General features: G+C 32.6%; 1 pseudogene; it reads right to left on the bottom strand.

The window, feature by feature from the left end:
- Window positions 1-15,721: 15,721 nt before the first annotated feature.
- The window catches only part of LOC111378508, a 30,452-nt pseudogene continuing 19,114 nt past the window's right edge, over window positions 15,722-27,059 (bottom strand).

The following is a 27,059-nucleotide window of genomic DNA, read 5'->3' as shown; positions in this document are numbered from 1 at the left end:
GCAGTTAAACTAATATAAAGTCACCACTTAATTCCTCAACTTTCAAATTTTCTCTTGAATCTCCATTTCTCGATACTTGAATGAATTCTTCAAATTTTCTTTAATCAATTGGAGATAATTCTATTCACTAATTCCTTCACTAGTTTTTAATTTATCAAAATTACTTTCATCCCAAGCATGAAATAATCATACTTTCCAATCTAATGAAAACTAGTAACCATAATTTCTCCCATTTAATACACATCTTGTTCCATAAAAAAAATATCCTTTCATGTGAGTATTTCATGAAGACTATCATTTTCCCAAATTATCTTTACTCAATAATCTAATTAAAAAACCTAGGGTTCACCAAAAATGTTATAATTTACCTTGATATAAAAAATCTTTCACAAATAAAAAATATCGGCTTGAGATCATACTCTTTCCTTAAATCTGAAAATTAAACCAACTATATAGAACCTTAGACAATTTAATATAAATTATTCTACAAAACATTTACTTCTTTATGTCTTTTAAAAAAAAATGAAGAAATGGAACAATGGAATAAGCTTTTCTTCATTCCTTTTTCCTTTCTTCCTTTTCTTTCTTCTTTTTTTTTTCCCTTCGTTTTGTTGATTTTTCTCTGTTTCTGCTCTAGCCCGTTCCCAGCTTCTTGTGTGTATGTAATTGGGTGAAAAATGAAATGGGTAATTGGGTTTGAATTGGTTTTAAAATGGGCCACTAACCTAATTTGCAAAGAAAGTCCCTCTAATTTCATATGCACTTCCTTAAACCCTTATCTTTCAATACTAGAAAAGTAAATTTGTAACTTTAAAATTTATCCATCTTAGACCCTCAAAATATTTTCAATTTGTAAAGTAACCCTAATAAAATAATTTAGTTCATTAAAGTCCTCATTTAACTTTGATTTTGAAAATTCAACTCTTAACTTTTGACTAGATAAAATTGGTTGTAATATGGATTGGCAAAGTATTAACATTTAAATAAGCCCAAGGCACAGTGTATGCAATATCTCTAGCCCTCTCAGAGGCTACACGGGAGGAACACTTATCCCTAGAAATCAAAAGACGAGTTTTGAAGGATCCATCGCACTAGGGACTATAATACGGATGAATGATACAAGGTACTTAAAATGGTAAATCTACGAACGTAGTAGGGAAGATCGCACGAAGCACCTAAAAGTAGGAAATCATCTTATCCAACTAGAGTTCGAGGTCGAGGTCGAGGAGATAAACCCAGGCATGTAGAGCCCACATGAGCACTAGTCAATGTCTTAAACTCCCAAGCTTTGGTAAAAGAAATTAATACTATAATTGGGGGCCCTTATATAGGTAGAGAAACGATGAATGCATGAAACTATGTTTGAACAGTCAATAAGCACACATTGGAAAATTTTCGAATTCGAGATAATCCTAAAACTACATTTATTTCAATTACATTTCATGATCTTGATGAACATGGAATAATTTATCCCTACTGTGATAGATTGCTAGTGCAAGCTGTAATAGCTAGCTATGACCTTAACAGAATGTTGGTAGATAATGGTAGTTCTATAATTATCTTGTTTAGAAGTGCTTTTGACCATATGCAGTTTGATCATCTGGGTACCCGTGGCGACCCGTTGTACTACTATACTAGCAATAGTTTGATCCTAAGAAGATAGATTACATTAGCAATGTTAAGATTTGTGGTCCATCTTAATAAGGTCAATCTTGTTAAGATGAGTAGCCTAAGATCTATTTAAATTGATTAATATTTCAGTATTTAATCGATGTGGGATTTATTCCCTTAACATGCCCCCGCAAGATGGTGAGGATGCCCCAGACGACGATGCCAAATGACACTAGAGGTTTTCTCACTAACATTGGCTACAATGGGAATGAGCGGGTCTGGTAGTGTAGTAGGTAATGGGTAAATGCCTTGTTCACACCTTCCTCGAAGTAGAATCACCCCCGTTGTTCGATCCTTCACCAAAAAATAATTAGGATGAAACTCAATTAGTACATTATTTTTTTGGTGAATTGATGCACAGAGATGAGATCTTTATGAATGTCCAGAACACATAATGTGTCATTGAGTTTAAAATTATGAGTAGGCGAATGAAAAATAAGGGAGCCAATATGAGTAACGGGTAAACCTGAACCATCACTAATTACCATAGCGTCAGTGCCATCATACTCAGAATGGATAGATAAATTATCAAGCTCCGAGGTAATGCTATGAGAGGCACTAGAGTCTAGCAACCATTTTGTAGACTTCCCTTTGGAGCGGCCAACACAATTAGCCAAAGCGGTCTGTAGTTTTGGACAATATTTAGCAATGTGTCCAATATCATCACAATATTAACATATGGGCTTACGTCAGGGCTTGTTGAACCGATGGGTCTACTGGTCAATCTGACTGGAAGAGCGAGTGTGATGGAGACCAATGAGACGGGTAGGCCGAACTCCATCACGACGTGCAGCAGGATTAACATTCACCCCAAGAGATGCAGAGGAGGCCTTGAGGCACTTAAGATAGACTTCATGGTTGACTAGTATATCATGGAGTTCTTCAAAGGATAGGGATGATTCCCTGGTGCGAATGAGGGCAACAACATCACGGAATTCTGGCCCCAAGCCGTGAAGTACATAAAGTGTGATATCATCAGTTGAAAGAGGAACGTTGATAAGGCTCAGTTCATCAACTATAGCCTTCACAGCTTGCATGTATTCAGAAATACTCCGATCATCATGCTGCAACGTGGTGAGACTTTCTTTCAACTGCATGACTCGGGTGCAAGATCGATTAGCATAGAGACGGGACAAGCGCTGCCACGCTTCCCGCGAAGTTTGAGCAGTAACAATCAATGGCATGATGGCTTTAGCAACGGAAGCAAGGATAGTGTTAAGGAGAAGCTTATCTTGTCGGAACCAAAGTTTAAATGTAGCATGGGCAGTAACATCTGTAGATGTATTAGGCTTCGATGGGCATGGAAGAGTACCATCTAAGTACTCCATGAGATCGTAGCCATGAAGTAGACTGGTAAAGGTAGCGCTCCATGATGGATAATTAGAGGAAGTAAGGCGTTGTAATTGATTAGTGTTTATGGTAATAAGGGAGCTATTTTTAAAAGACCTGCTAGTTGGGTGAGAGAACGGGCTGATTGGAGGGGGAAGAGCATCTGATGATGCCATAGTAGCAGCAGTTCGGATCGAGATTCTCGTTAGAGGGATGCTCTGATACCACAAAAGTGTTTTGAATAAATCTCATATCGGTATAATATCGAAATAAATATCAATTTATAAAGATCTATTTAAGTTGGTCAATATTTCGATATTTAACCGATGTGAAATTTATTCCCTTAACATGCCCTCACAAGATGGTGGCTCTTTTTGATCAAACAAATCTTGAAATTCGTGTGCTTATTTTTGAGACTTAATCGGATCGAATAGCTCGTCAGAATTTACTGGGCTCTGATACCATGTTAAGATTTGGAGTTCATTTTAATAAGGTCAACTTTGTTAAGATGAGTGATCCAAGATCTATTTAAGTTGGTGAATATTTCGATATTTAACCGATGTGGAATTTATTCCCTTAACAAGCAATTGAGCTGGTGAGGAGCTAATCGCATTCCATGGTTGTATGGATTTTTTTATAATAGACTGTAAATCTGCTTACAACGAGATCTTGGGGAGACCGAGCCTAAAACAATTGAAAGTAGTAGCATACATTCATCATCCATGTATGAAATTTGAAAGTCTCTAAGGAATGATCTGCGTTAAAGAAAATCAAGCAATCCTGAGGACCATAGTGGTTAATATTATACTGATGACTAAAATGAAGGACATACTTGAAACCCTGTTTAGGAAAACATCTGATGCTATAAAAGGTGGGTGGAAAAAACTACCTGGGAATAAGGGTAACTTCACAAGTACTAGAGAAAGCATGAGTATTGAAACTTTTAAACTAAACTTGACCTAAAACAAGGTGGAAGTAATGAAAATATTGATGGAGACACAAAGAGTGAACGGCGAGCTTCTTTCTGCCAATAGTGAAATTTTAATCAAACGAAGTCTTTTTCGCCTACAAGGAAATTCCGACTTATGGCAAGGTATATACTGTCAATGAAAAATGGGGACTAATTTTCGTCCCAAAAGAATCTATTACTAAGGGTGAGACCACATCCATCATGGAATGTTGATGTCATGACATATTGTAATTGTGCATGAAGCACTAATGTAATGAAAGGCCATAGCCAGGGATATGATAGTAATCCTTTGCCTTTCATTTTATTACGATGAATGATTGAATAAATTTCATGTTTGACAATTAGTGCCGTCGATATAAGAAATCACCTCAAACGCGCTTTTGCAAAGCATAATTAAACAATAGATAATTAAGTAGCGCGAGCCAAAGTAAATGTAATAAATGGTTCCATACAAAAAGACCGAACAATATTTCATATTACAATAAGAGGGAAAACTATTTCTCCAAATTAACCCAAGGCTGAAGATTCCCAAAAGTCGGATCATCTTAGTTAATGAGAGCATTATCCTCGGATGGTTTAATCTTTTCAAAAGGTGAAAGAGGAGTGAGAGTGGGAGCGTCAGCAGGCTTGGCAGTAGCAATCACCTTGCTCAGAAGAATAATCTAGGGGTCCCAAGTTGGGGAGGTTCGACACGATTGGACGAAGTATCTAAAACCTCATAGGCAACGTAGAGTCCTCGGTAGTTAAGGTGTCCTTGACATCCTCTTCACGGGCCTCCAAGAAGTTCATGTTCAACTCAGTGAAAATTCCTGATAATATCAAGAACCTTATTACCCTTCTCCCGCATAGCTTCCTTAATAAGTTTTACCTCACGAACTTTCACCTTGGAAAGGCTAGATTCTGCAATAGCCAATTTTATTTCATTACTCTCCAATTGATTGCGAAGCAATATTATTTCATTCTTTTCATTGTAGAGGTCCTTAGAAGTAACATATTGATCGGTCTTTACCAATTGGATCTCCTATCAGATAAGTAAACTTTTGCGATGAATCCGTTGACAAAAGGATCATCCTAAGATGATCATTTCATGGCCATTGAGAACTAATTAAATCAGATGGTTCTATTTCTCATTCTTTTTGACTTACTCCTAAAGAACCAAGATCGAAAAGGTTGAAAATAATTAGCATACACAACCACTGATGAAGGATTCCTCGAAAAGTTAAGTATTAGAATCTTTTTTGGAAATTGAATGAATTCAGTCTCATACATATACGAGGAAGGTAATCAAAAATGAAAGAAGGTGAGTAGTTCTTTCTTTTATCACTTAGGAGCTATGTGAGATGAATCATCTTTTCGACTATAAGTCTCTCACTTCAATCATTGCTTTTCTTTTCATTACTTTGAAAGTAGCTACTTCAGTTTTGGCTACTTAAATTTCGATATTCCTTTTTATTTCTCATCAAACAAATGGCATCTTCTTCTTGGAAATCATAGCAATTCTTAGCATGATAGTGGGAAATATCATTGCTATTACTCCAATAAGCATGAAACGTTTGCTTGCATATTCATCTGTAGGTCAAATTGGAGATTCGTTCATCTTTTTTCTCTGATGGATGGTTAGAACTTCATCTGAAATCAAGTCCTACTGAGAGGTCCACTAAAGATAAAAAAATTGTTGAAGAAACAACAAGATAGCCATCCTCAGCAGGTGGTTTAAAAATAAACATTGATGTTGCAATGCAGAGTGAGGGCATTAACTTTGGTGTTTGTGATACATGTACAATGAAGCTGGAGTGATGGTGGCAATTCAATTTACGAGAACAATTGGGTATTTTAGGGTGGAGGATACAGAGGTGGTTGCATTAAAATCAAGAGAGTTTTGCAACAGACATTGGCTTTCAAATTGGAGTGGTTGAAGAAATTTTCTTAGAGCGTTGCAAAAGTATTAAATTCAATTTTACGTGTTTACAAAATGCATTAAATTTGTCACACATTAGATCTTTACTTGTCAATGTGAATTTTGCATACTTATTATTTCATTCCACGCCAAGAAAACATGGCTGCCCACAATGTGGCAACTCACTGTTCAATTGTTTAGGATAGACAGAGGTGGACCTATTTTATTCGCTGTGTCCTTTCACTGTAGATACTGCGAATTGGTTTAGCTGTTGTTTAGTATGATTAAAATCATTTTTTTTTTTATATAGATTTTGATAAAAACTGATAAAATATGTAGTTTGCAAGTTGTGAATTTCATAAAATATGTGGTTAAAATTAATTACATCTTTGACTTAGATTAAAATTAAAATTAAAATTTCTACCAAATAGGGACTTAATTTACTAGTGATAATTAAAAAAAAAAAACCATTAAATACTTCGAAACGCCAAATTGGCGTCCATAGATTGGGTGTCGTCTGATGGATTACTATTTGAATAGATATAAAAATTTAGATTTTTATCAAAGTTAAAGTTAATAATTAATTTTAATCATATATTTTATGTAATCCACGACTTTTTAACTACACATTTCATCAATATCAAAATCTACTAAAAATTTGATTTTTGATCTCCACCAAATAGAGGCTTCAATTACTTGGTAAAAAGGGAGGTTGATCGATAATTTTCTTTTTTTTTTGGCTGAAGTTCCTATAGCTTTAGAGGAGTGAAGAATTATACATAGCTTATTATTTTTTTTCCTTATATTGTATTTTATAATTACCATATATTTGCATTTGTACTGTGTTATGCACTTTGTATAATTTCATTTTGTTTTGATATGTTTGCATCATTTCATTGTTTCCTGAATAGTTTTGTCCTTGGTCCTCTATTTTGTTGCATACCCATCAACGTTAAACATTCATATTTTAATGCCCCCACAATGTGTTTTCTAAGAGTTTGCTCGAGAGTTTTGGACTATTGATTATGAAATTTTTGAAAGTATCGATTTTGGACATTGATGAGAGGTCCGATTTTGAGTGAATTTTATTAACAATTTTTATAACAGTTCAAATCATGTTTAGGAGTTTACTATCAAGTGAATTTGAAAGTTATTTAAAAGTATAAAATTAAATATATGCACATATAGAAATAAAAAAGTAGGTTTATGTGAACAATATGTCATTACGGTTCAATATGACTTCACATAATTTACTCAGTCAATTTTCATTATGTACAGACTAATTATTGTTGCTTTGAATAAGCTCTTGCATGCCAATCATTTTATGTTGGATTATAAGATGAAAGAAACCTAATATAAATTTGAATTTGATTTCCACGAGTAGGTATATCTAAATTATTTATGCTAAATACTTCTTAATAGAGGACACCCCTCAATATTGAACATGTATTCAAACGATTGATTCATGTCAAACTTGAACTAGTTCGTACAATGGGCTACTGCATTAATATAAGTCCAACTATGTTATAGGAGACATATCATAGAGAAAATTACCAGGAAACTTACCTTTACCAATTAATTTTCAAAAAATCCTCTTTTGGTATTGAAGATGAATTCTTCTTAAGCGGATCTAAGTCTTCTGAAGAAATTATTATTTATCCAACAATATATAATTCTCTTTCTTTCGAAGAAAATTTCTATGACCAATCCAAATCAAGATGGGGCGGAAATTATTATTTACCCAACAATATTCTCTCTTAACAATATATAATTCTCTTCATTTTGAAGAAACTTCCTTTGATAACCAATCCAAATCATGATGGGTAACAAATATTACTATATTTTAATAAGTTAATGACTTGGACGTGGATTGAAATAAAGTTAGTCCTGCCAAGTTACTTAAATACACCATACTCTCTTCACTTGACTCTTTCCACAATCGCAATCGACATCTTTGTTGTCATCGTCCACATGGATGATATAGGTAAGGAAACTAATAAAATATACCTTGTACATAGGATATAATTATACTTTTTGCATAATGATTATAAAAAACATCATTTGCTGAAAAATTTGTAGATATATTATTAGAAATAAATATATTGGGGAAAAAACACTCTTGACTTGAATAAAAAACCACACCATTAATAGAACAACTAATTTATCTTGCGAGCCCATCCTCATTTGTGAAGTATAAAAGAATACTAAGAAAGCAAAAACACTGAATGTTCGCACAAAAGAGGGACGAACCATTCCTCTTCCAAGTTAGCAGTAACCGTTGCTAGCACACACATGGATATGTATTTGAAACACGACTTTCAAGCCAATCAACACACAACATGTAAGATGGTAAATAAAACGTAAATGTATAATAAAATCAGTTACAAGCCAACCAGCGAAAGTCTGCCACCTGTTATTTTCTGAAATGACCTAATTGCCCCCAATACCTTGAAAGATAACTATAAATACTCCTGCCTATGAAAGGAAATGCTTGCACATTCAAATATCTCCCTCCCAAATAGAAATTTATTGTTTTGCTCCTATTTAAGCATCAAAATCAGAGTATAGGAAGCGAAAATCCTGACTAGGTGAGGAATTTTTAATCGAAATTTTGCCATCAACAAATTGACACTGTATGTGTAAAACTGAGCAAAGAAACCTCAAATCTATCTATAGAAATCGACAAATCTTTGAAATATTCAAAAATGGACAAAGAGAAGTAAATCTAGAAGGGATAAAAGGGCTAGAAATTGAAGTCCGTGAGCACGATGATGATCCGGTGAATAGTGACGTGAATTCGAAGTGACAACTGGAGGAAACATTGACAAAGTTGCAAGTTGACATTTTCCCTATTAGTGCCGTTGCTTATGGGAAAAGACGTCTACAACAAAAACTATCCAAGAGATGGTTTAAAGCATAAAGGCATTAACAGCAGAAAAATGCGTCTTGCACGCAAAATTTGAAAATCCAAAGGTGAGTTGGTAGGGTGAGTTCGATGAGAACGAAATGGAGCCTATTGCTTGTTTCTTTCGTGAAAATAGCAGCAGCCTGCATGCATCGAAAAACAACAACAATGTACTAGAAAAGAAGAGGAAGCAGTGACGTGTAAATAAAATCACTCTAGAAAGGCTAGCAGATGAGATAAACCCACACGACTGAAAGTTCAACACTTCATATAAAATTCCTCAGTTTGAGAAATATGAACACCGACCTGTCGGATCAGACGACATGGATGATGATGATAAGGACATGCTATTCTTAAGGAAATTGAAGAAAATGAGATCCGATGTACCATCTGCTCGAATATATAACACAAATAAGTTTGAAAAATGTAAGCTCTATACTCAAGTGCCAAAGGTTTCCTTGAAATGTTGGATAAACCTACTAAGCAATGGTACAGTAAGCTACCATTAATATCAATTAGGAGCTAGCCAAAAAAATGGATGATATGGAGAGTCCGTTATGGAATGGTCCGTTAATTGAAACTCTCTTTTGATGAGATGTCTGCAACAGAAACCTAACCTCTCACCGTCACTAGCTAAGCCTGATCTAGAACGAGATCCAAACAGAGGACTCCATCAAAAATCGAAGGAATATAGAACAAGACCACACAGGAAAGCTCAAGGGAAAGACCTTAGCGTATGCATCTAGACTGACACGACCTGTCCCGAATTACCTTAATGGACTCAACACGTCTCGTGCGCCGATAGTAGATACCAACTAAATGTCGGATCCACCACTAAGGCAACTTTGACTTGCTCGACTAAAAAAAATATTTTTAGAAGAATTTTGACAGAATCTTCTTTAAAACATGGACTAAACCACCTGAGTAAAAATCAATTTTCTCAAATCTATGCATATAATATAAAATAGGGTACTCCAGTCCCTCGAAATACCAACTATTCAAAATAAGTGCATTGGAAAGAAACTTATATTCCTTTACAATCAGACAACTCCATTTGCAAAACATATAAAGAAATATGCAATGAACCTGTGATATAAATACATTTTCTGATAAAAGATGCATCAATCCCAAAAATAAGTGATGTATTAACTGACAAGATGAGACACACAAGAAATGACACTGTGTGACTCAATTCGTAGATCGACATGCTCCATTGTGACTCGACGCAGCTACTATTTGCTAAGAAAAAGGGTGACAAAATATGAGTGTGTAACTCAGCGAGTGGATATTTTGTAAAGGTATACTTTCCCCTTTATAATAGCTTTCTGAAAACTGGTATCTAGTAAAAATTTCCTTTCACAATACTATAAACTAAAATCATTTTTATTTTTATTTTTTAAACTGAATAAGCTAAATACTGTAATTTGAAATCTGATAATACTATCAAAACTAAAATATATTGGAATCATACAAATCTTTATTCTGTAAATTGCATAAGCTGAATTTTGTTTCTAAAATCTAATAAATTGTATAATGCTGAAAAATCACACTGAAAAGTTTTATTTTTTAAAACTGAATAAACTAAATTCTGTAGTCTGTAATCTATAATCTGATTGGCTGTATAATACTAGAAAATCACACCAAAAAGGCACCCAATTAATAGCCTAACTCATGTACAGAGTAATCTCGATGTACAAGGTAAGGCCATTCAAATATGATAATCCGATAATCTGGTAATCTGGTCACGCATACGCAGAGCTGCCCCAAAGGCTAATCACCATAGTATACGACCCAAAACCTATGTGTGTATGAGTGGAGGCCCCAAAGACCTCCGATAATCTGGTCATACATTATGGAGACACATTAACAATAGTGCAAAGCGAGTAAAATCACCATAACTGATCATACACTGTGGAAACACATTCATACATGTGTAGACTAGGGTAAAATCAACTAGGTACTCTCTGGTGGTTTTAAAAAAATACTTTAACTATGTCGAATTATGTAATATAAATATAACATGTTGATAAATGATTTAACTGAACTGAATCTAACTTTAAAAACAATTGATAATAAAATCTATTTTATTCTGAAAATCATGCTACGAAGTCAACTTTATAAAATAAATAACTTTAAATTTAAAGAATACTTATTTCTGAAAAATAAGTTTTTCCACTCACTGCTCCATGGATAAAAATCTTGGCTAAACTGATGGGCATTTCCAAACTTCCAATTCGCTACCTGAAATAATAGTATAATAATTCAAATTAAAATATGGTAGTTAAACTAATACAAAGTCACCACTTAATTCCTCAACTTTCAAATTTTCTCTTGAATCTCCATTTCTCGATACTTGAATGAATTCTTCAAATTTTCTTTAATCAATTGGAGATAATTCTATTCACTAATTCCTTCACTAGTTTTTAATTTATCAAAATTACTTTCATCCCAAGCATGAAATAATCATACTTTCCAATATAATGAAAACTAGTAACCATAATTCCTCCCATTTAATACACATCTTGTTCCATAAAAAAAATATCCTTTCATGTGAGTATTTCATGAAGACTATCATTTTCCCAAATTATCTTTACTCAATAATCTAATTAAAAATCTAGGGTTCACCAAAAATGTTAAAATTTACCTTGATATAAAAAATCTTTCACAAATAAAAAATATCGGCTTGAGATCATACTCTTTCCTTAAATCTGAAAATTAAACCAACCATATAGAACCTTAGACAATTTAATATAAATTATTCTACAAAACATTTACTTCTTTACGTCTTTTAAAAAAATGAAGAAATTGAACAATGGAATAAGCTTTTCTTCATTCCTTTTTCCTTTCTTCTTCTTTTTTTTTTTTCCCTTCTTTCTTTCGATTTTTCTCTGTTTCTGCTCTAGCCCGTTCCCAGCTTCTTGCGTGTATGCAATTGGGTGAAAAATGAAATGGTTAATTGGGTTTGAATTGGTTTTAAAATGGGCCACTAACCTAATTTGCAAAGAAAGTCCCTCTAATTTCATATGCACTTCCTTAAACCCTTATCTTTCAATACTAGAAAAGTAAATTTGTAACTTTAAAATTTATCCATCTTAGACCCTCAAAATATTTTCAATTTGTAAAGTAACCACAATAAAATAATTTAGTTCATTAAAGTCTTCATTTAACTTTGATTTTGAAAATTCAACTCTTGACTTTTGACTAGATAAAATGAGTTGTAATATGGATTGCCAAAGTATTAACATTTAAATAAGCCCAAGGCACAGTGTATGCAATATCTCTAGCCCTCTCAGAGGCTACACGGGAGGAACACTTATCCCTAGAAATCAAAAGGCGAGTTTTGAAGGATCCATCGCACTAGGGACTATAATACGGATGAATGATACAAGGTACTTAAAATGGTAAAACTACGAACGTAGTAGGGAAGATCGCATGGAGCACCTGAATGTAGGAAATCATCTTATCCAACTAGAGTTCGAGGACGAGGAGATAAACCCAGGCATGTAGAGCCCACATGAGCACTAGTCAATGTCTTAAACTCCCAAGGTTTGGTAAAAGAAATTAATACTATAATTGGGGGACCTTATATAGGTAGAGAAACGATGAATGCATGAAACTATGTTCGAACAGCCAATAAGCACACATTGGAAAATTTTCGAATTCGAGATAATCCTAAAACTACATTTATTTCAATTACATTTCACGATCTTGATGAACATGGAATAATATATCCCTACTGTGATAGATTGCTAGTGCAAGATGTAATAGCTAGCAATGACCTTAACAGAATGTTGGTAGATAATGGTAGTTCTATAATTATCTTGTTTAGAAGTGCTTTTGACCATATGCAGTTTGATCATCTAGGTACCCGTGGCGACCCGTTGTACTACTATACTAGCAACAGTTTGATCCTAAGAAGATAGATTACATTAGCAATGTTAAGATTTGGGGTCCATCTTAATAAGGTCAATCTTGTTAAGATGAGTGGCCTAAAATCTATTTAAGTTGGTCAATATTTTAGTATTTAATCGATGTCTGATTTATTCCCTTAACATGCCCCCGCAAGATGGTGAGGATGCCCTAGAAGACGATGCCAAATGACACTAGAGGTTTTCTCACTAACATTGGCTACAATGGGAATGAGCGGGTCTGGTAGTGTAGTAGGTAATGGGTAAATGCCTTGTTCACACCTTCCTCGAAGTAAAATTGCCCCCGTTGTTCGATCCTTCACCAAAAAATAATTAGGATGAAACTCAATTAGTACATTATTTTTTTTTGGTGAATTGATGCACAGAGATGAGATTTTTATGAATGTCCGAAACACATAATGTGTCATTGAGTTTAAAATTATGAGTAGGCGAATGTAAAATAAGGGAGCCAATATGAGTAATGGGTAAACCTGAACCATCCCCAATTACCATAGCGTCAGTGCCATCATACTCAGAATGGATAGATAAATTATCAAGCTCTGAGGTAATGTTATGAGAGGCACCAGAGTCTAGCAACCATTTTGTAGACTTCCCTTTGGAGCGGCCAACACAATTAGCCAAAGCGGTCTGTAGTTTTGGACAATATTTAGAAATGTGTCCAATATCATCACAATATTGACATATAGGCTTACGTCAGGGCTTGTTGAACCGATGGGCCTGCTGGTCAATCTGACTGGAAGAGCGAGTGTGATGGAGACCAATGAAACGGGTAGGCCGAACTCCATCACGACGTGCAGCAGGATTAGCAGTCACCACAAGAGATGCAGAGGAGGCCTTGAAGTGCTTGAGATAGACTTCATGACTGACTAGTATATCATGGAGTTCTTCGAAGGATAGGGATGATTCCCTGGTGCGAATGGGGGCAAAAACATCACGGAATTCTGGCCCCAAGCTATGAAGTACATAAAGTGTGATATCATCAGTTGAAAGAGGAACGTCGATAAGGCTCAGTTCATCAACTATAGCCTTCACAGCTTGCATGTATTTAGAAATACTCCGATCATCATGCTGCAACGTGGCGAGACTTTCTTTCAACTGCATGACTCGGGTGCAAGATCGATTAGCATAGAGACGGGACAAGCGCTGCCACGCTTCCCACGAAGTTTGAGTAATAACAATCAATGGCGTGATGGCTTTGGCAACGGAAGCAAGGATAGCGTTAAGGAGAAGCTTATCTTGTCGGAACCAAAGTTTAAATGCAGCATGGGCAGTAACATCTGTAGATGTATTAGGCTTCGATGGGCATGGGAGAGTAACATCTAAGTACCCCATGAGATCGTAGCCTTGAAGTAGACTGGTAAAGGTAGCGCTCCATGATGGATAATTAGAGGAAGTAAGGCGCTGTAATTGATTAGTGTTTATGGTAATAAGGGAGCTATTTTTATCAGAGAAAGACCCGCTAGTTGGGTGAGAGACAACGGGCTTATTGGAGGGGGAAGAGCATCTGATGATGCCATAGTAGTAGAAGTTTAGATCGAGATTCTCGTTAGAGGGAATGCTCCGATACCACAAAAGTGTTTTGAATAAATCTCATATCGATATAATATAAAAATAAATATCAATTTATAAAAATCTATTTAAGTTGGTCAATATTTCGGTGTTTAACCGATGTGAGATTTATCCCCTTAACATGCCCCTGCAAGATGGTGGCTCTTTTTGGGCAAACCAATCTTGAAATTCGTGTGCTCATTTTTGAGACTTAATCGGATCGAATAGCTCGTTAGAGTTTATTGGACTCTGATACCATATTAAAATTTGGGGTCCATCTTAATAAGGTCAACCTTGTTAAGATGAGTGGTCCAAGATCTATTTAAGTTGATCAATATTTTGATATTTAACCGATGTGGAATTTATTCCCTTAACAAGCAATTGAGCTGGTGAGGAGCCAATCGCATTCCATGGTTGTATGGATTTTTTTATAATAGACTGTAAATCTGCTTACAACGAGATCTTGGGGAGATCGAGCCTAAAACAATTGAGAGTAGTAGCATACATTCATCATCCATATATGAAATTTGAAACTCTCTAAGGAATGATCTGCGTTAAAGAAAATCAAGCAATCCTGAGGACCATAGTGGTTAATATTATACTGATGACTAAAATGAAGGACATACTTGAAACCCTGTTTGGGAAAGCATCTGATGCTGTAAAAGGTGGGGGGAAAAAACTACCTGGGAAAAAGGGTAACTTCACAAGTACCAGAGAAAGCATGAGTATTGAAACTTTTAAACTAAATTCGACCTAAAACAAGGTGGAAGTAATGAAAATATTGATGGAGACACAAAGAGTGAACCGCGAGCTTCTTTCTGCCGATAGTGAAATTTTAATCAAACGAAGTCTTTTTCGCCTACAAGGAAATTTCGACTTATGGCAAGGTATATACTGTCAATGAAAAATGGGGACTAATTTTCGTCCCAAAAGAATCTATTACAAAGGGTGAGACCACATCCATCAGGGAATGTTGATGTCATGACATATTGTAATTGTGCATGAAGCATTAATGTAATGAAAGGCCATAGCTAGGGATATGATAGTAATCCTTTGCCCTTCATTTTATTACGATGAATGATTGAATAAATTTCATGCTTGACAATTAGTGCCATCGATATACGAAATCACCTCAAACGCGCTTTTGCAAAGCATAATTAAACAATAGATAATTAAGTAGCGCGAGCCAAAGTAAAGGTAATAAATGGTTCCATACAAAAAGATCGAACAATATTTCATATTACAATAAGAGGGAAAACTATTTCTCCAAATTAACCCAAGGCTGAAGATTCCCAAAAGTCGGATCATCTTAGTTAATGAGAGCATTATCCTCGGATGGTTTAATCTTTTCAAAAGGTGAAAGAGGAGTGAGAGTGGGAGCGTCAGCAGGCTTGGCAGTGGCAATCACCTTGCTTAGAAGAATAATCTAGGGGTCCGAAGTTGGGGAGGTTCGACACGATTGGACAAAGGATCTAAAGCCTCATAGGCAACGTAGAGTCCTCGGGAGTTAAGGTGTCCTTGACATCCTCTTCACGAGCCTCCAAGAAGTTTATGTTCAACTCAAAGTGAAAATTCCTGATAATATCAAGAACCTTATTACCCTTCTCCCGCATAGCTTCCTTAATAAGTTTTACCTCACGAACTTTCACCTTGGAAAGGCTAGATTCTGCAATAGCCAATTTTATTTCATCACTCTCCAATTGATTGCGAAGCAATGTTATTTCATTCTTTTCATTGTAGAGGTCCTTAGAAGTAACATATTGATCCGTCTCTACCAATTGGATCTCCTATCAGATAAGTAAACTTTTGCGATGAATCCGTTGACAAAAGGATCATCCTACGATGATCATTTCATGGCCATTGAGAACTAATTAAATCAGATGGTTCTATTTCTCATTCTTTTTGACTTACTCCTAAAGAACCAAGATCGATAAGATTGAAAATAATTAGCATACAGAACCACTGATGAAGGATTCCTCAAAAAGTTAAGTATTAGAATCTTTTTTGGAAATTGAATGAATTCAGTCTCATACATACACGAGGAAGGTAATCAAAAATGAAAGAAGGTGAGTAGTTCTTTCTTTTATCACTTAGGAGCTATGTGAGATGAATCATCTTTTCGACTATAAGTCTCTCACTTCAATCATTGCTTTTCTTTTCGTTACTTTGAAAGTAGCTACTTCAGTTTCAGCTACTTAAATTTCGATATTCCTTTTTATTTCTTATCAAACAAATGTCATCTTCTTCTTGGAAATCTTAGCAATTCTTAGCATGATATTGGGAAATATCATTGCTATTACTCCAATAAGCATGAAACGTTTGCTTGCATATTCATCTATAGGTCAAATTGGAGATTCGTTCATCTTTTTTCTCTGATGGATGGTTAGAACTTCATCTGGAATCAAATCCTACTGAGAGGTCCACTAAAGATAAAAAAGTTGTTGAAGAAACAACAAGATTACCATCCTCAGCAGGTGGTTTAAAAATAAACATTGATGGTGCAATGCGGAGTGAGGGCATTAACTTTGGTGTTTGTGATACATGTACAATGAAGCTGGACTTATGGTGGCAATTCAATTTACGAGAACAATTGGGTATTTTAGGTGGAGGATACAGAGGTGGTTGCATTAAAAGCAAGAGAGTTTTGCAACAGACATTGGCTTTCAAATTGTGGTGGTTGAAGAAATTTTCTTAGAGCGTTGCAAAAGTCTTAAATTCAATTTTACGTGTTTACAAAATGCTTTAAATTTGTCACACATTAGATCTTTACTTGTCAATGTGAATTTTGCATACTTATTATTTCATTCCACGCCAAGAAAACATGGCTGCCCACAATGTGGCAACTCACTGTTCAATTGTTTAGCATAGACAGAGGTGGACCTATTTTATTCGCTGTGTCCTTTCACTGTAGATACTGCGAATTGGTTTAGCTGTTGTTTGGTAGGATTAAAATCAATTTTTTTATATAGATTTTTTATAAAAACTGATAAAATATGTAGTTTGCAAGTTGTGAATTCCATAAAATATGTGATTAAAATTAATTACGTCTTTGACTTAGATTAAAATTAAAATTAAAATTTCTACCAAATAGGAACTTAATTTACCAGTGATAATTTAAAATAAAAAAAAAACATTTAAATACTTCGAAACGCCGAATTGGCGTCCATAGATTGGGTCTTGTCTGATGAATTACTATTTGAATAGATATAAAAATTTTAGATTTTTATCAAAGTTAAAGTTAATAATTAATTTTAATCATATATTTTATGTGATCCACGACTTTTTAACTACACATTTCATCAATATCAAATCAATATCAAAATCTACTAAAAATTTGATTTTTGATCTCCACCAAATAGAGGCTTCAATTACTTGGTAAAAAGGGAGGTTGATCGATAATTTTCTTTTTTTGGCTGAAGTTCCTATAGCTTTAGAGGGTTGAAGAATTATACATAGCTTATTATTATTTTTTCCTTATATTGTATTTTATAATTACCATATATTTGCATTTGTATTGTGTTATGCACTTTGTATAATTTCATTGTGTTTTGATATGTTTGCATCATTTCATTGTTTCCTGAATAGTTTTGCCCTTGGTCCTCTATTTTGTTGCATACCCATCAACGTTAAACATTCATATTTTAATGCCCCCACAATGTGTTTTCTAAGAGTTTGCTCGAGAGTTTTGGGGTATTGATTATGAAATTTTTTAAAGTATCGATTTTGAACATTTATGAGAGGTCCGATTTTGAGTGAATTTTATTAGCAATTTTTATAACAGTTCAATTCATGTTTAGGAGTTTACTATCAAGTGAATTTGAAAGTTATTTAAAAGTATAAAATTAAATATATGCACATATAGAAATAAAAAAGTAGGTTTATGTGAACAATATGTCATTACGGTTCAATATGACTTCACATAATTTACTCAGTCAATTTTCATTATGTACAGACTAATTATTGTTGCTTTGAATAAGCTCTTGCATGCCAATCATTTTATGTTGGATTATAAGATGAAAGAAACCTAATATAAATTTGAATTTGATTTCCACGAGTAGGTATATCTAAATTATTTATGCTAAATACTTCTTAATAGAGGACACCCCTCAATATTGAACATGTATTCAAACGATTGATTCATGTCAAACTTGAACTAGTTCGTACAATGGGCTACTGCATTAATATAAGTCCAACTATGTTATAGGAGACATATCATAGAGAAAATTACCAGGAAACTTACCTTTACCAATTAATTTTCAAAAAACAAGGAAATAAATTCTCATTTCACAAATCAGGTGGTAGTTAAGTTTTAATAATTATAATTAATAAAACTTAATTCACATATTCACCCAACCCTCAACCCCACCCCCGTTTCATTCCCAACCCGTTTTCTCCCTCTTTTCTGTGACACTACACATACTCACTACCGCCTGCCTATCGTCCGCCGCCACCACCACCACAATGTAAGCAGTGTCTCGACAATGGTGCGATGTGGCAGGGCGACGGGTTATGGCGGTTGCTGAGGTCTGGTTGGTATTTTCCTCCCTCTCCTCATGCTTATCTCCAGGTGCTTTGATCCTGTGCGGGCGAAGCGATAAGAAGACCAGAAGGGGGAAGATAATCAAGGGGTTAAACGGAAAATGCAAGGTCTAAGAAGGAAAAGAAAATAGAATGCATCAAGGATAAATTGAGGTCCCCAGGTCTAACCCTTAGCCTCTCCCCTCTGTTTGACTTTTGCTGATGTTTGTAATTTTAAGATGAAAATCCCTCTGATTCTGCATGGTATTTTGTGATGGTAAGAGAATTTTATATACATTTTATTAATTTAAAAACCAACCCATCCCACCCCCTCATTTTTACTACTTTCCAATTAATTTTTTCTTTTGCAAGATCAGAATAATTACTAATATCCAGTGTCTTCTACATTTTCCTGAGGTTGAGCAAGACAAATCGTCAGCAATAGTTTGCAAGAGGAAATAACAAAGCCAATTCCACCTTGTGGGGAATCGAACTCTGCACACTGCCGCGTTGAGCCCTATCCGCCCTCCCCTTTGCCACTGGGAGATATGCCCTGGGGGCTCATTTTCAAGTAATGGAGATCAAACAGGGGTTATATGTTGTTTTGTAGAAGTCATGGATCAAATTTACAGATCACACTTTATATTACGAGTCACATGTAACAATTCATAGTTTACAAGTCATATTTCATATGTAACAATGTGCACATGTTACAAATCCAATAGGACTAATTTAATATTAAATTATATTATAAATTAATATTTAATAAATTTATTTACCACTTGATTTTTTAACTATTTTAGTGAGTTTGTTATTTATAACATGTAATCTTTAGAACTACAACGTATGTATTGATCCCTATATAATATGGGTATGATGTACACATGGAAATGTACAAAGTTAAGATTGTCATTATGGAAACAGTGATGATATGGCATCTAAAATTGCAAAATTGTAGATATAGTAGACAAAAAAAAAAAATAATAATAATAATAAAAAAATCAGCAGTTAACAACGAAGAAGCGCGCATAATAATGATGACCATTAAAAAAAATAAAAAAAAATCATATAAATTAATCTAGAAAGCAATGAGACTGGGATAGTAACAATGAATCTACTGCCAATACGTACAAAGATGCCAAATTTTAATTAGTTCAGTATGCTGCGCCCTAGGTTGAAATTTTAAAATGTACCGACAAGGAAATTTGTTCATTGAATTAATCAAACAATCCTAAGAAGCTATTAAAGAAGTAGATATAACTAAGAAAAATAACAAGTAAAAAAAAATAAGAGATAGAGTACCTGATGGTAGATTTGAAAGAGTGTTTGGAGATAATATTTTTTGCAGAGAAATTTCTTTTCTTTTTGTCCAAGCTTCATTCCTCTATAGGGTAGATTTTGAAAATACTTATCTTAAAGAGGGTAAAATTAGACAAAAATTTGAGAAAGGCCAAAAACATCTATCCGTTGGGTTAAAAATAAGAAAATAAATTACACTACAATAATTAATTTGGATCTGAAAACAATGCACGAGAAAACTAATAAGCATTGATTTTTTTAACCTCTCATAAACAGTGTCATTAAGAAATAGTCAAAATCACTAAAAATTACTGGAAAGCAGGTCCCAAGAAACTTAGCAAGGTATGACCATGAAAAAGAAAACATGATATGATTTAAAAGAAACAACGATTTTATTAACTTTGAATTTTTTTGTGTGCCTTATTACAATTAGGAATTTTTCTTAGTTTCGTTTAGCACTACCATCATGAGTAGAGCTTTTAATTGTAGTCTTAAAAAAAAAAAAAAAAAAGGAAAAAAGAAAAGAACAGTCGATAACTATTTCGTTATGCAATAAAAGAGTTTTGTCAGTATTAAATTGACTGTTTGGTAGTGTAATTAAAAAAAGCTTTAAATTTAATAAAAATTATTTTTTATTGTAAAAATCTATAAACATAATTTAATTAAGCTGTCATGATACAATTTTTCTAGTACTAGTCGCTGTCTACGTTACACCAATTTTAAATTTATCGTATTTTTATTAGCATATAAATTTTAATTTTTTGGAATGTTTTTGAAGCAATATCTAAAAATGTTTCCATGATATAAGAAAATAATTGCAAATTATTACTAGTTTTTACAATTTCATAGTAGTATTTTGTTACATCTAGAAAAATATGCTTGAATAAGAAATATATGAGGTTACACAAACTATTTTGCTTGTATTGTTGACATTCAATGTTTGACTGTATTGATATGATTGAGTTGAACCTAAAAATTATGTTTTTAAATCTTGTGTAAGTCCGAATAAGTTGGAAAATATTTGCATTGGAAAATTGAACATTCAGCACAAAGTTTATTACAGAATAACAATAAATTAATTTATAGAGAAGTGATGGATCCATCATCGTATACTTTGTGTACCATGAACATTGGGATTTCGTTATAGCAGCTCAAACGCTCAAACACGTATGTGTCACATATTTGAAGTTGTTTCTCTCTGGCATATTGTGACCAACCTGTAGTGAAACATCTTATGTCACCATTTGTTGTCAAACTCGTAGAAATAGTCCAATTGCGGTGTGGAAAGTCAAGGATTCGAACACTTCGTATAAATTTAGATAGACGTTCTCCACTGAATCTTGAAGGTACATACTAAAAAGTAAAATAAAAATGAGCGAAAAAGGGAATTTAAAATTGTGGAAACATGAGTAAAAGAAAACTTAAATTTTGCGACTGTCATTACGTCTAAATGTTAGCCTAAAGACAGGATTTCCTGTATGGAATGTCTCTTCTTCAACAACTTCGGAGTCGGAATGGTATGTATCATAAGTACTTCTAACTGTGAATCATCAAATATTGAAACATTGAAGGTAGAATTTGCAACATATTCGAACAAAATAACATAACCATCTTATAAATTGTGATGGTCGAAGAATTGTTCCCATCCACCAACTAGATAAATGTCATTGTCAACTCTTTCTAGTTGTATGATAGGCAATTATACCATCGTATCCAATTAGGCGTATTCTGTTGGCAAGTTCATGTCCTGATTCGACAAAAGATCTTGGAAGAAACTATACAATTAAAAATAAAAGTATTTTTAGCTGATGTATGATTTTAGTAGTTTTAAGAAAATATAAGCATTATAATAACACTGACTAGTCGAATGTTATGGTTTAAAGAAGTGTCAACAATTTGAAAGAATTGGTGTGGTACATCCATGCCTGACATGATAAGGATTAGTGATGGAAAAAACATAAATTTAGTAGTAACAACACAAATTTAGGTTGAGTGAAATAATTATTTCAAAATTAAAAAGGTCACAAGCATGAGAAAAAACTTGTAATTTTTGTGAATGCATTGTTAAAGAAATCTGTGTTTTTTCTTCTGGTATATTTATCTCCTATAAACTTACTTTCTTCACTGATTTTTCCTAGGAGACAATGTCTATAGTATAGAAAATAACCCGTAGTTGATGAAATTGAATAAAAGAAAATTATAGACATAATTTCATTAATCATAATATTATTATATCAACTGATTATATATACATAGGAAAACGTTAAATATGTGGAGTTGGAAGTTTCAAATCTTGAAAAATTATCAAATGATTTCACACATTCAAGTTTTCAATTAGAAGTTATTAAATATAACATATATATTTTGGTTAAGTAGAGATATTTTTAGTAATAGATAAGCATCAAACTTTCAATCTAAGTAAAACTTAAATTAAATAAAACTACCTTTGATTTGTGGCTGTAGTAAATTGAGATGGAAGATGGAAGATGGAAGATGGAAGATGTGAAATTTGAGAGATTAAAGGGTTTAAATGAAATAATGGAAGAATAAGAAGTGATACCTTTCTGTCATTTTATTTTTGGCATGTATTTTGTTTGAATTCTATGGCAGCATTCCTTTTTTTTTTTTTTTTGATAGGTTACTTTTGTTTTTCACAACTTTTGTTTTTCTTTGTATTATGTTTATTATATTTGTTCATTCATCTGAATTGCGGTGATTTTTTTTTTGTGTTTTTGTTTTTGTTTTTGCTTTTGTATTATCTTGAAGTTAGACATATTCTTTCATTATCATAAAAGAAAATATCGACTTGATTTATAATTTGTTATAAATGTATAAAATTTATTTAGTATTGAATTTCTTACCTACTAAATGTTGTAATTCAAATATTGTCTTCTTTTTATATAATTTTATTTCTTGCTTCGGGAAAAAAAAGAGTGGTTAAATGTGTTTTTTTGTTGAAGATGAAATTGATTTTACTTTTTTATGCTATTTGTAAATTTTTTTTCTATACTTTTAACCTGCTGAAAAATTAGATGAAATAGTAAATGATTGTAACAATCATGTGAGCGTTTTTGGAAAAAGCCAAAAATCACTGCAAAAGCAGTTGTAAAGTATGTATAGTATAATCAATAATACATTTCACTATTTATTTATTTATTTCAAATTCGAGTTTTCTTTCAATCGTTTTTCTTCAAGAAATTGCTAATTTGAACAATAATTGTTGTTAGATTTTGGCAGTTTCCTTTTGTTGTGATTATTTGGCAACATTCTTTCTTTTTCATTTTCACGAGTTAGATTTCTTTCACTTACTTTTTTATTTTTGTCTTCTTATTATTGTGTTTAGATTCTTTTGTTGTTTAGCATTGCAATGATTCTTTCCTTTTTATTTTTGAGATTTTTTTATTTTTTTATTTTGGTATTATATTGAAGTTAAACTTATTCTTTTAATTATATTTTTTATAAGATTTACAGTTTTTTTATAAAAATATAAAATTTATTTTATATTGAATTTCTGAATTACTGTATAAAAAATAAAGAAAATTGAATGTTGTAATTTTATATCATATCATAGTAGTAATCTTTCAGTTTAATGCATCTTTTTAAGCTAATAAAATGACAAACTAAAAAATTGTAGAAGGCAAATTTCAATTATTATAGACAAATATTAGGTTGCATGATTTCTAGCTAAAAAAAAAAAAAAAGGGTTGCACATAATGTGGAGCAACTCCGTAACAAATGTGCGGAGACTCCGCACATTTTATCTCCGCACATGGGGAGAGTTGGAGCTGTGTGGAGAGTTTTTATTTTTATTTTTATTTTTAAGCTAGCATCTACAATAGAATGCTTGCAGATGAAAGTACCAATGAAGATAAAAAAAGTTATATCACATTTATGAAACAATAAATGTGAACCAACCAGAAAATTAGCAAGACTAAATGCTCGGTATTCCAACAAAAATGAATTCATCAAATTAACATCAATTTACGCAACTCGCTAAGACAATACTTTTCAAGAAAATAATTAATTATAAAGCCTAAACAAGAAACACATCCACACACAACTGATAATTATTTTAGTAGAAAAAATTAACTTTCCATAGAGAGATGAGCAAGAATGTATAATCAATAGAAAGATGAAAGCTAACAAGGACAATCAAGAAACTTGAAAGAAATACACATATCAAAACAAAATTCATTAAAGAAAAAACTGAAGAGAGAGAGAAATGGCCCAAAGCCCAAAAACCTCTCTACAAAACAAAGAAATAGAATTCCAACAAACTCACTCACTCTGTTTCCGCTCGAAAGGAAAATATGCATTTTCAATATAACTTGGAACAAAACCTAAATCAATTCCATAAAAGAATTACGAAGAAACACTACTAACCATCTACAGCCCATTTCATGTTACATAAAAGGAAAATTGGAAGTAGCAAATCTTTTTTTTTTTTTTTTTTTTCAAGAAGAAAGGGGAGTAGAAAGAGATATTTAAATTGACATACCTCTACAACATCCTTCTCATTTAGAGTATTCCAAAGCCTTTAATTCTGCATTATGTAATATGGAGAAACAAAGGCTTAATGCTCACAAACATATAAATTGTACCTCATAAGGTCTGAAGAAGAAGTCGAATCAAACGCATGGCAATCTACTTCTTGTGTTCCAAAGTGTATTTTTTTTAAAGGACACAAATGAGATATATTGGAGCTCCACAAACAATACCAAATCAGGTAAGTGCACAGTAAGAAAGAGAGGAAGCTTATGGTAGTGGGTATCATCGCATATTAACAATGAAAAATAGTAACAAATAAAAATTAATAAAAATATCATGTTCACGATTCAAAAAGACTCTTTAAATTATATACAAATTGATGTATAGGAAGATTAGATGTATTTTCTATTTTTATCAATTAGCCCTTGTTTGAGTCTCATTTTCCATCAAAATGTATTCTTGAACAATGATTTGATCTCACTTTAACCACACATTCTTCAATAAAATAATATTACACGTAAACTCAAAATTTTTCTTATTTTTTAACTACATATTCTCAATCATAACATTATTACAAAATGCATTTTTTTAAAACAAAAAAAAGGACTCAAGCAAGCCCTGAATAAGCAAAAACAAATGCAAATTTTTTCAGCACAAACATCCACACATTCTTTGTGAGTTTTTAGACTCCACCAAAGAAGGTCAATGGGGATTAAGGGTTTCCAATATATATATAGCCTAACCTCCTAAATGCAGCATAACAACAAATGTCAAAAAATAAAATGAAATCATTAAATGGGGAAGTACTAATTCCCATACAAATAAACTAAATGAAAATAAAAACTAGTCTATAATCCTCTAAAGCTGGACAGTCCATGTATGTTAATCTGCACAAGTGCCCTTATCTATTGAGGTAGGTCAAGTTTTCCATATTTTTGATATCCTAACTCTCTGAAGCAAGCAAGTCTACAAATACAGATTCATTTCAATTAAAGTTAAATTGATTATGTGTTTGAGAAGGCTTTTTGAGAGCTCAAAAACATTTTTAGAAGATTAGAACAACTTTTATATAGAATTGTAGTGCTTATTCACAAAAGAAACAATTTTTTTTTAAAGTAATTTTGGAGAAGTTCTAATTTGGAACATTCCAAAAAGCCCTAATTTCAGCTTTTATTGAAAGATGATATCTGCATTAATTATATTATTAATTTAAAGTAAAATATCAAACATATCTAATTTTCTCCTCATCTCTTTTTCCATTACTTAAATGTTCTTTTTGAATTATTAACATGACATATTCTACTTCCAAATTTTATTTATTATTATTTTCATTTGTAAAAATATGCAACAATATATTTTAGAAATGAAATTTAAAAATAAATTAAAAAAATAAATTTAAAATGATATAAGAAATTATGATATTTTATATATTTTACGATGTTTCACGTCACATTTCAACTAAAGCAAATAAGTCTTAGATAATAAGAATTATAATAAAAATTATGTCAGCACAATTTAATTAAAATATTTAATTTTATAGATTGTATTACGTTCTAAATATGCTGCCAAACCATCAGTTTGACGTTCGCAACACTCTTGTTTGATAACAAAACAATCATCAACGTCTGGTTACAATTATTTTTGAAAAAAAATCTACAAGTAAAAGCCACAACATTCGTACCAAACAAATCCTAAGTCGATGACATTTCTTTAACCACAACAAAACAATATTTATTTATTTTTATTTTTTTTTGTTAAATACAAATGTGCTTTTCACTTTCTTGACTTGATATGTTAATAAGACTACAATTGGTATTTTCTATTATCTCGATTAAAAAGGTTAAAGTGCTCTTGGGCTCGAAAAAGTCATCCTAAACAAATTATAGAGAGAGATATAACTTAATCACATAAATAAAGTCCTATTGCAAGTAAAGTAGTGTTTGTTAACAACTAATATATCCTTGCGGCACTAGTTATTTTGACTATTGTAGTCCTTATAACCATAATTATTTTCAATAATATGGGGCTTTGGTTCACAATAGATAATTAAGTTATTTGTGCAATCCTTGTTGATAACCCTTGTTGACAATTTTGGTGTTGTCAAAATTCGAGTCATTGATTTAGAAAAAAGTTTTTAAAAGTTTTTAAAATGGATTAATAAGAATCTGCCAACTGTGAAATTGTCAACCAAGGTTGTCAATTAAGGTTGTACAAGTAGCATGATTCCACAAAAAAATACACACAAATCTATTGGCTTATTTGTTTCTTCTTTTTTCTCTCTAGATAATAACACGTTATAAGCATGAAGAAACTCACCAAAAATAGAGAGAAAATTAGAAATCAATAGTGTAGAAATTCGTAGGATCTAGACAGCTTATGTGACTGTGATAAAATATTGATATCTCAGTATTTTGTGGTATGATCGTCATGAAATTTCAATAGGACATTCACAAATCATTGCTCTTAAAATCTAACAGTTAATATCAAAATTCAATAATTCATTCA

Source organism: Olea europaea, unplaced genomic scaffold (assembly GCF_002742605.1).
Source record: "Olea europaea var. sylvestris unplaced genomic scaffold, O_europaea_v1 scaffold1825, whole genome shotgun sequence".
NCBI lineage: Eukaryota > Viridiplantae > Streptophyta > Magnoliopsida > Lamiales > Oleaceae > Olea > Olea europaea.
The sequence above is the reverse complement of the archived record's forward strand: the minus strand, read 5'-3'. Positions and strand labels throughout refer to the sequence as shown.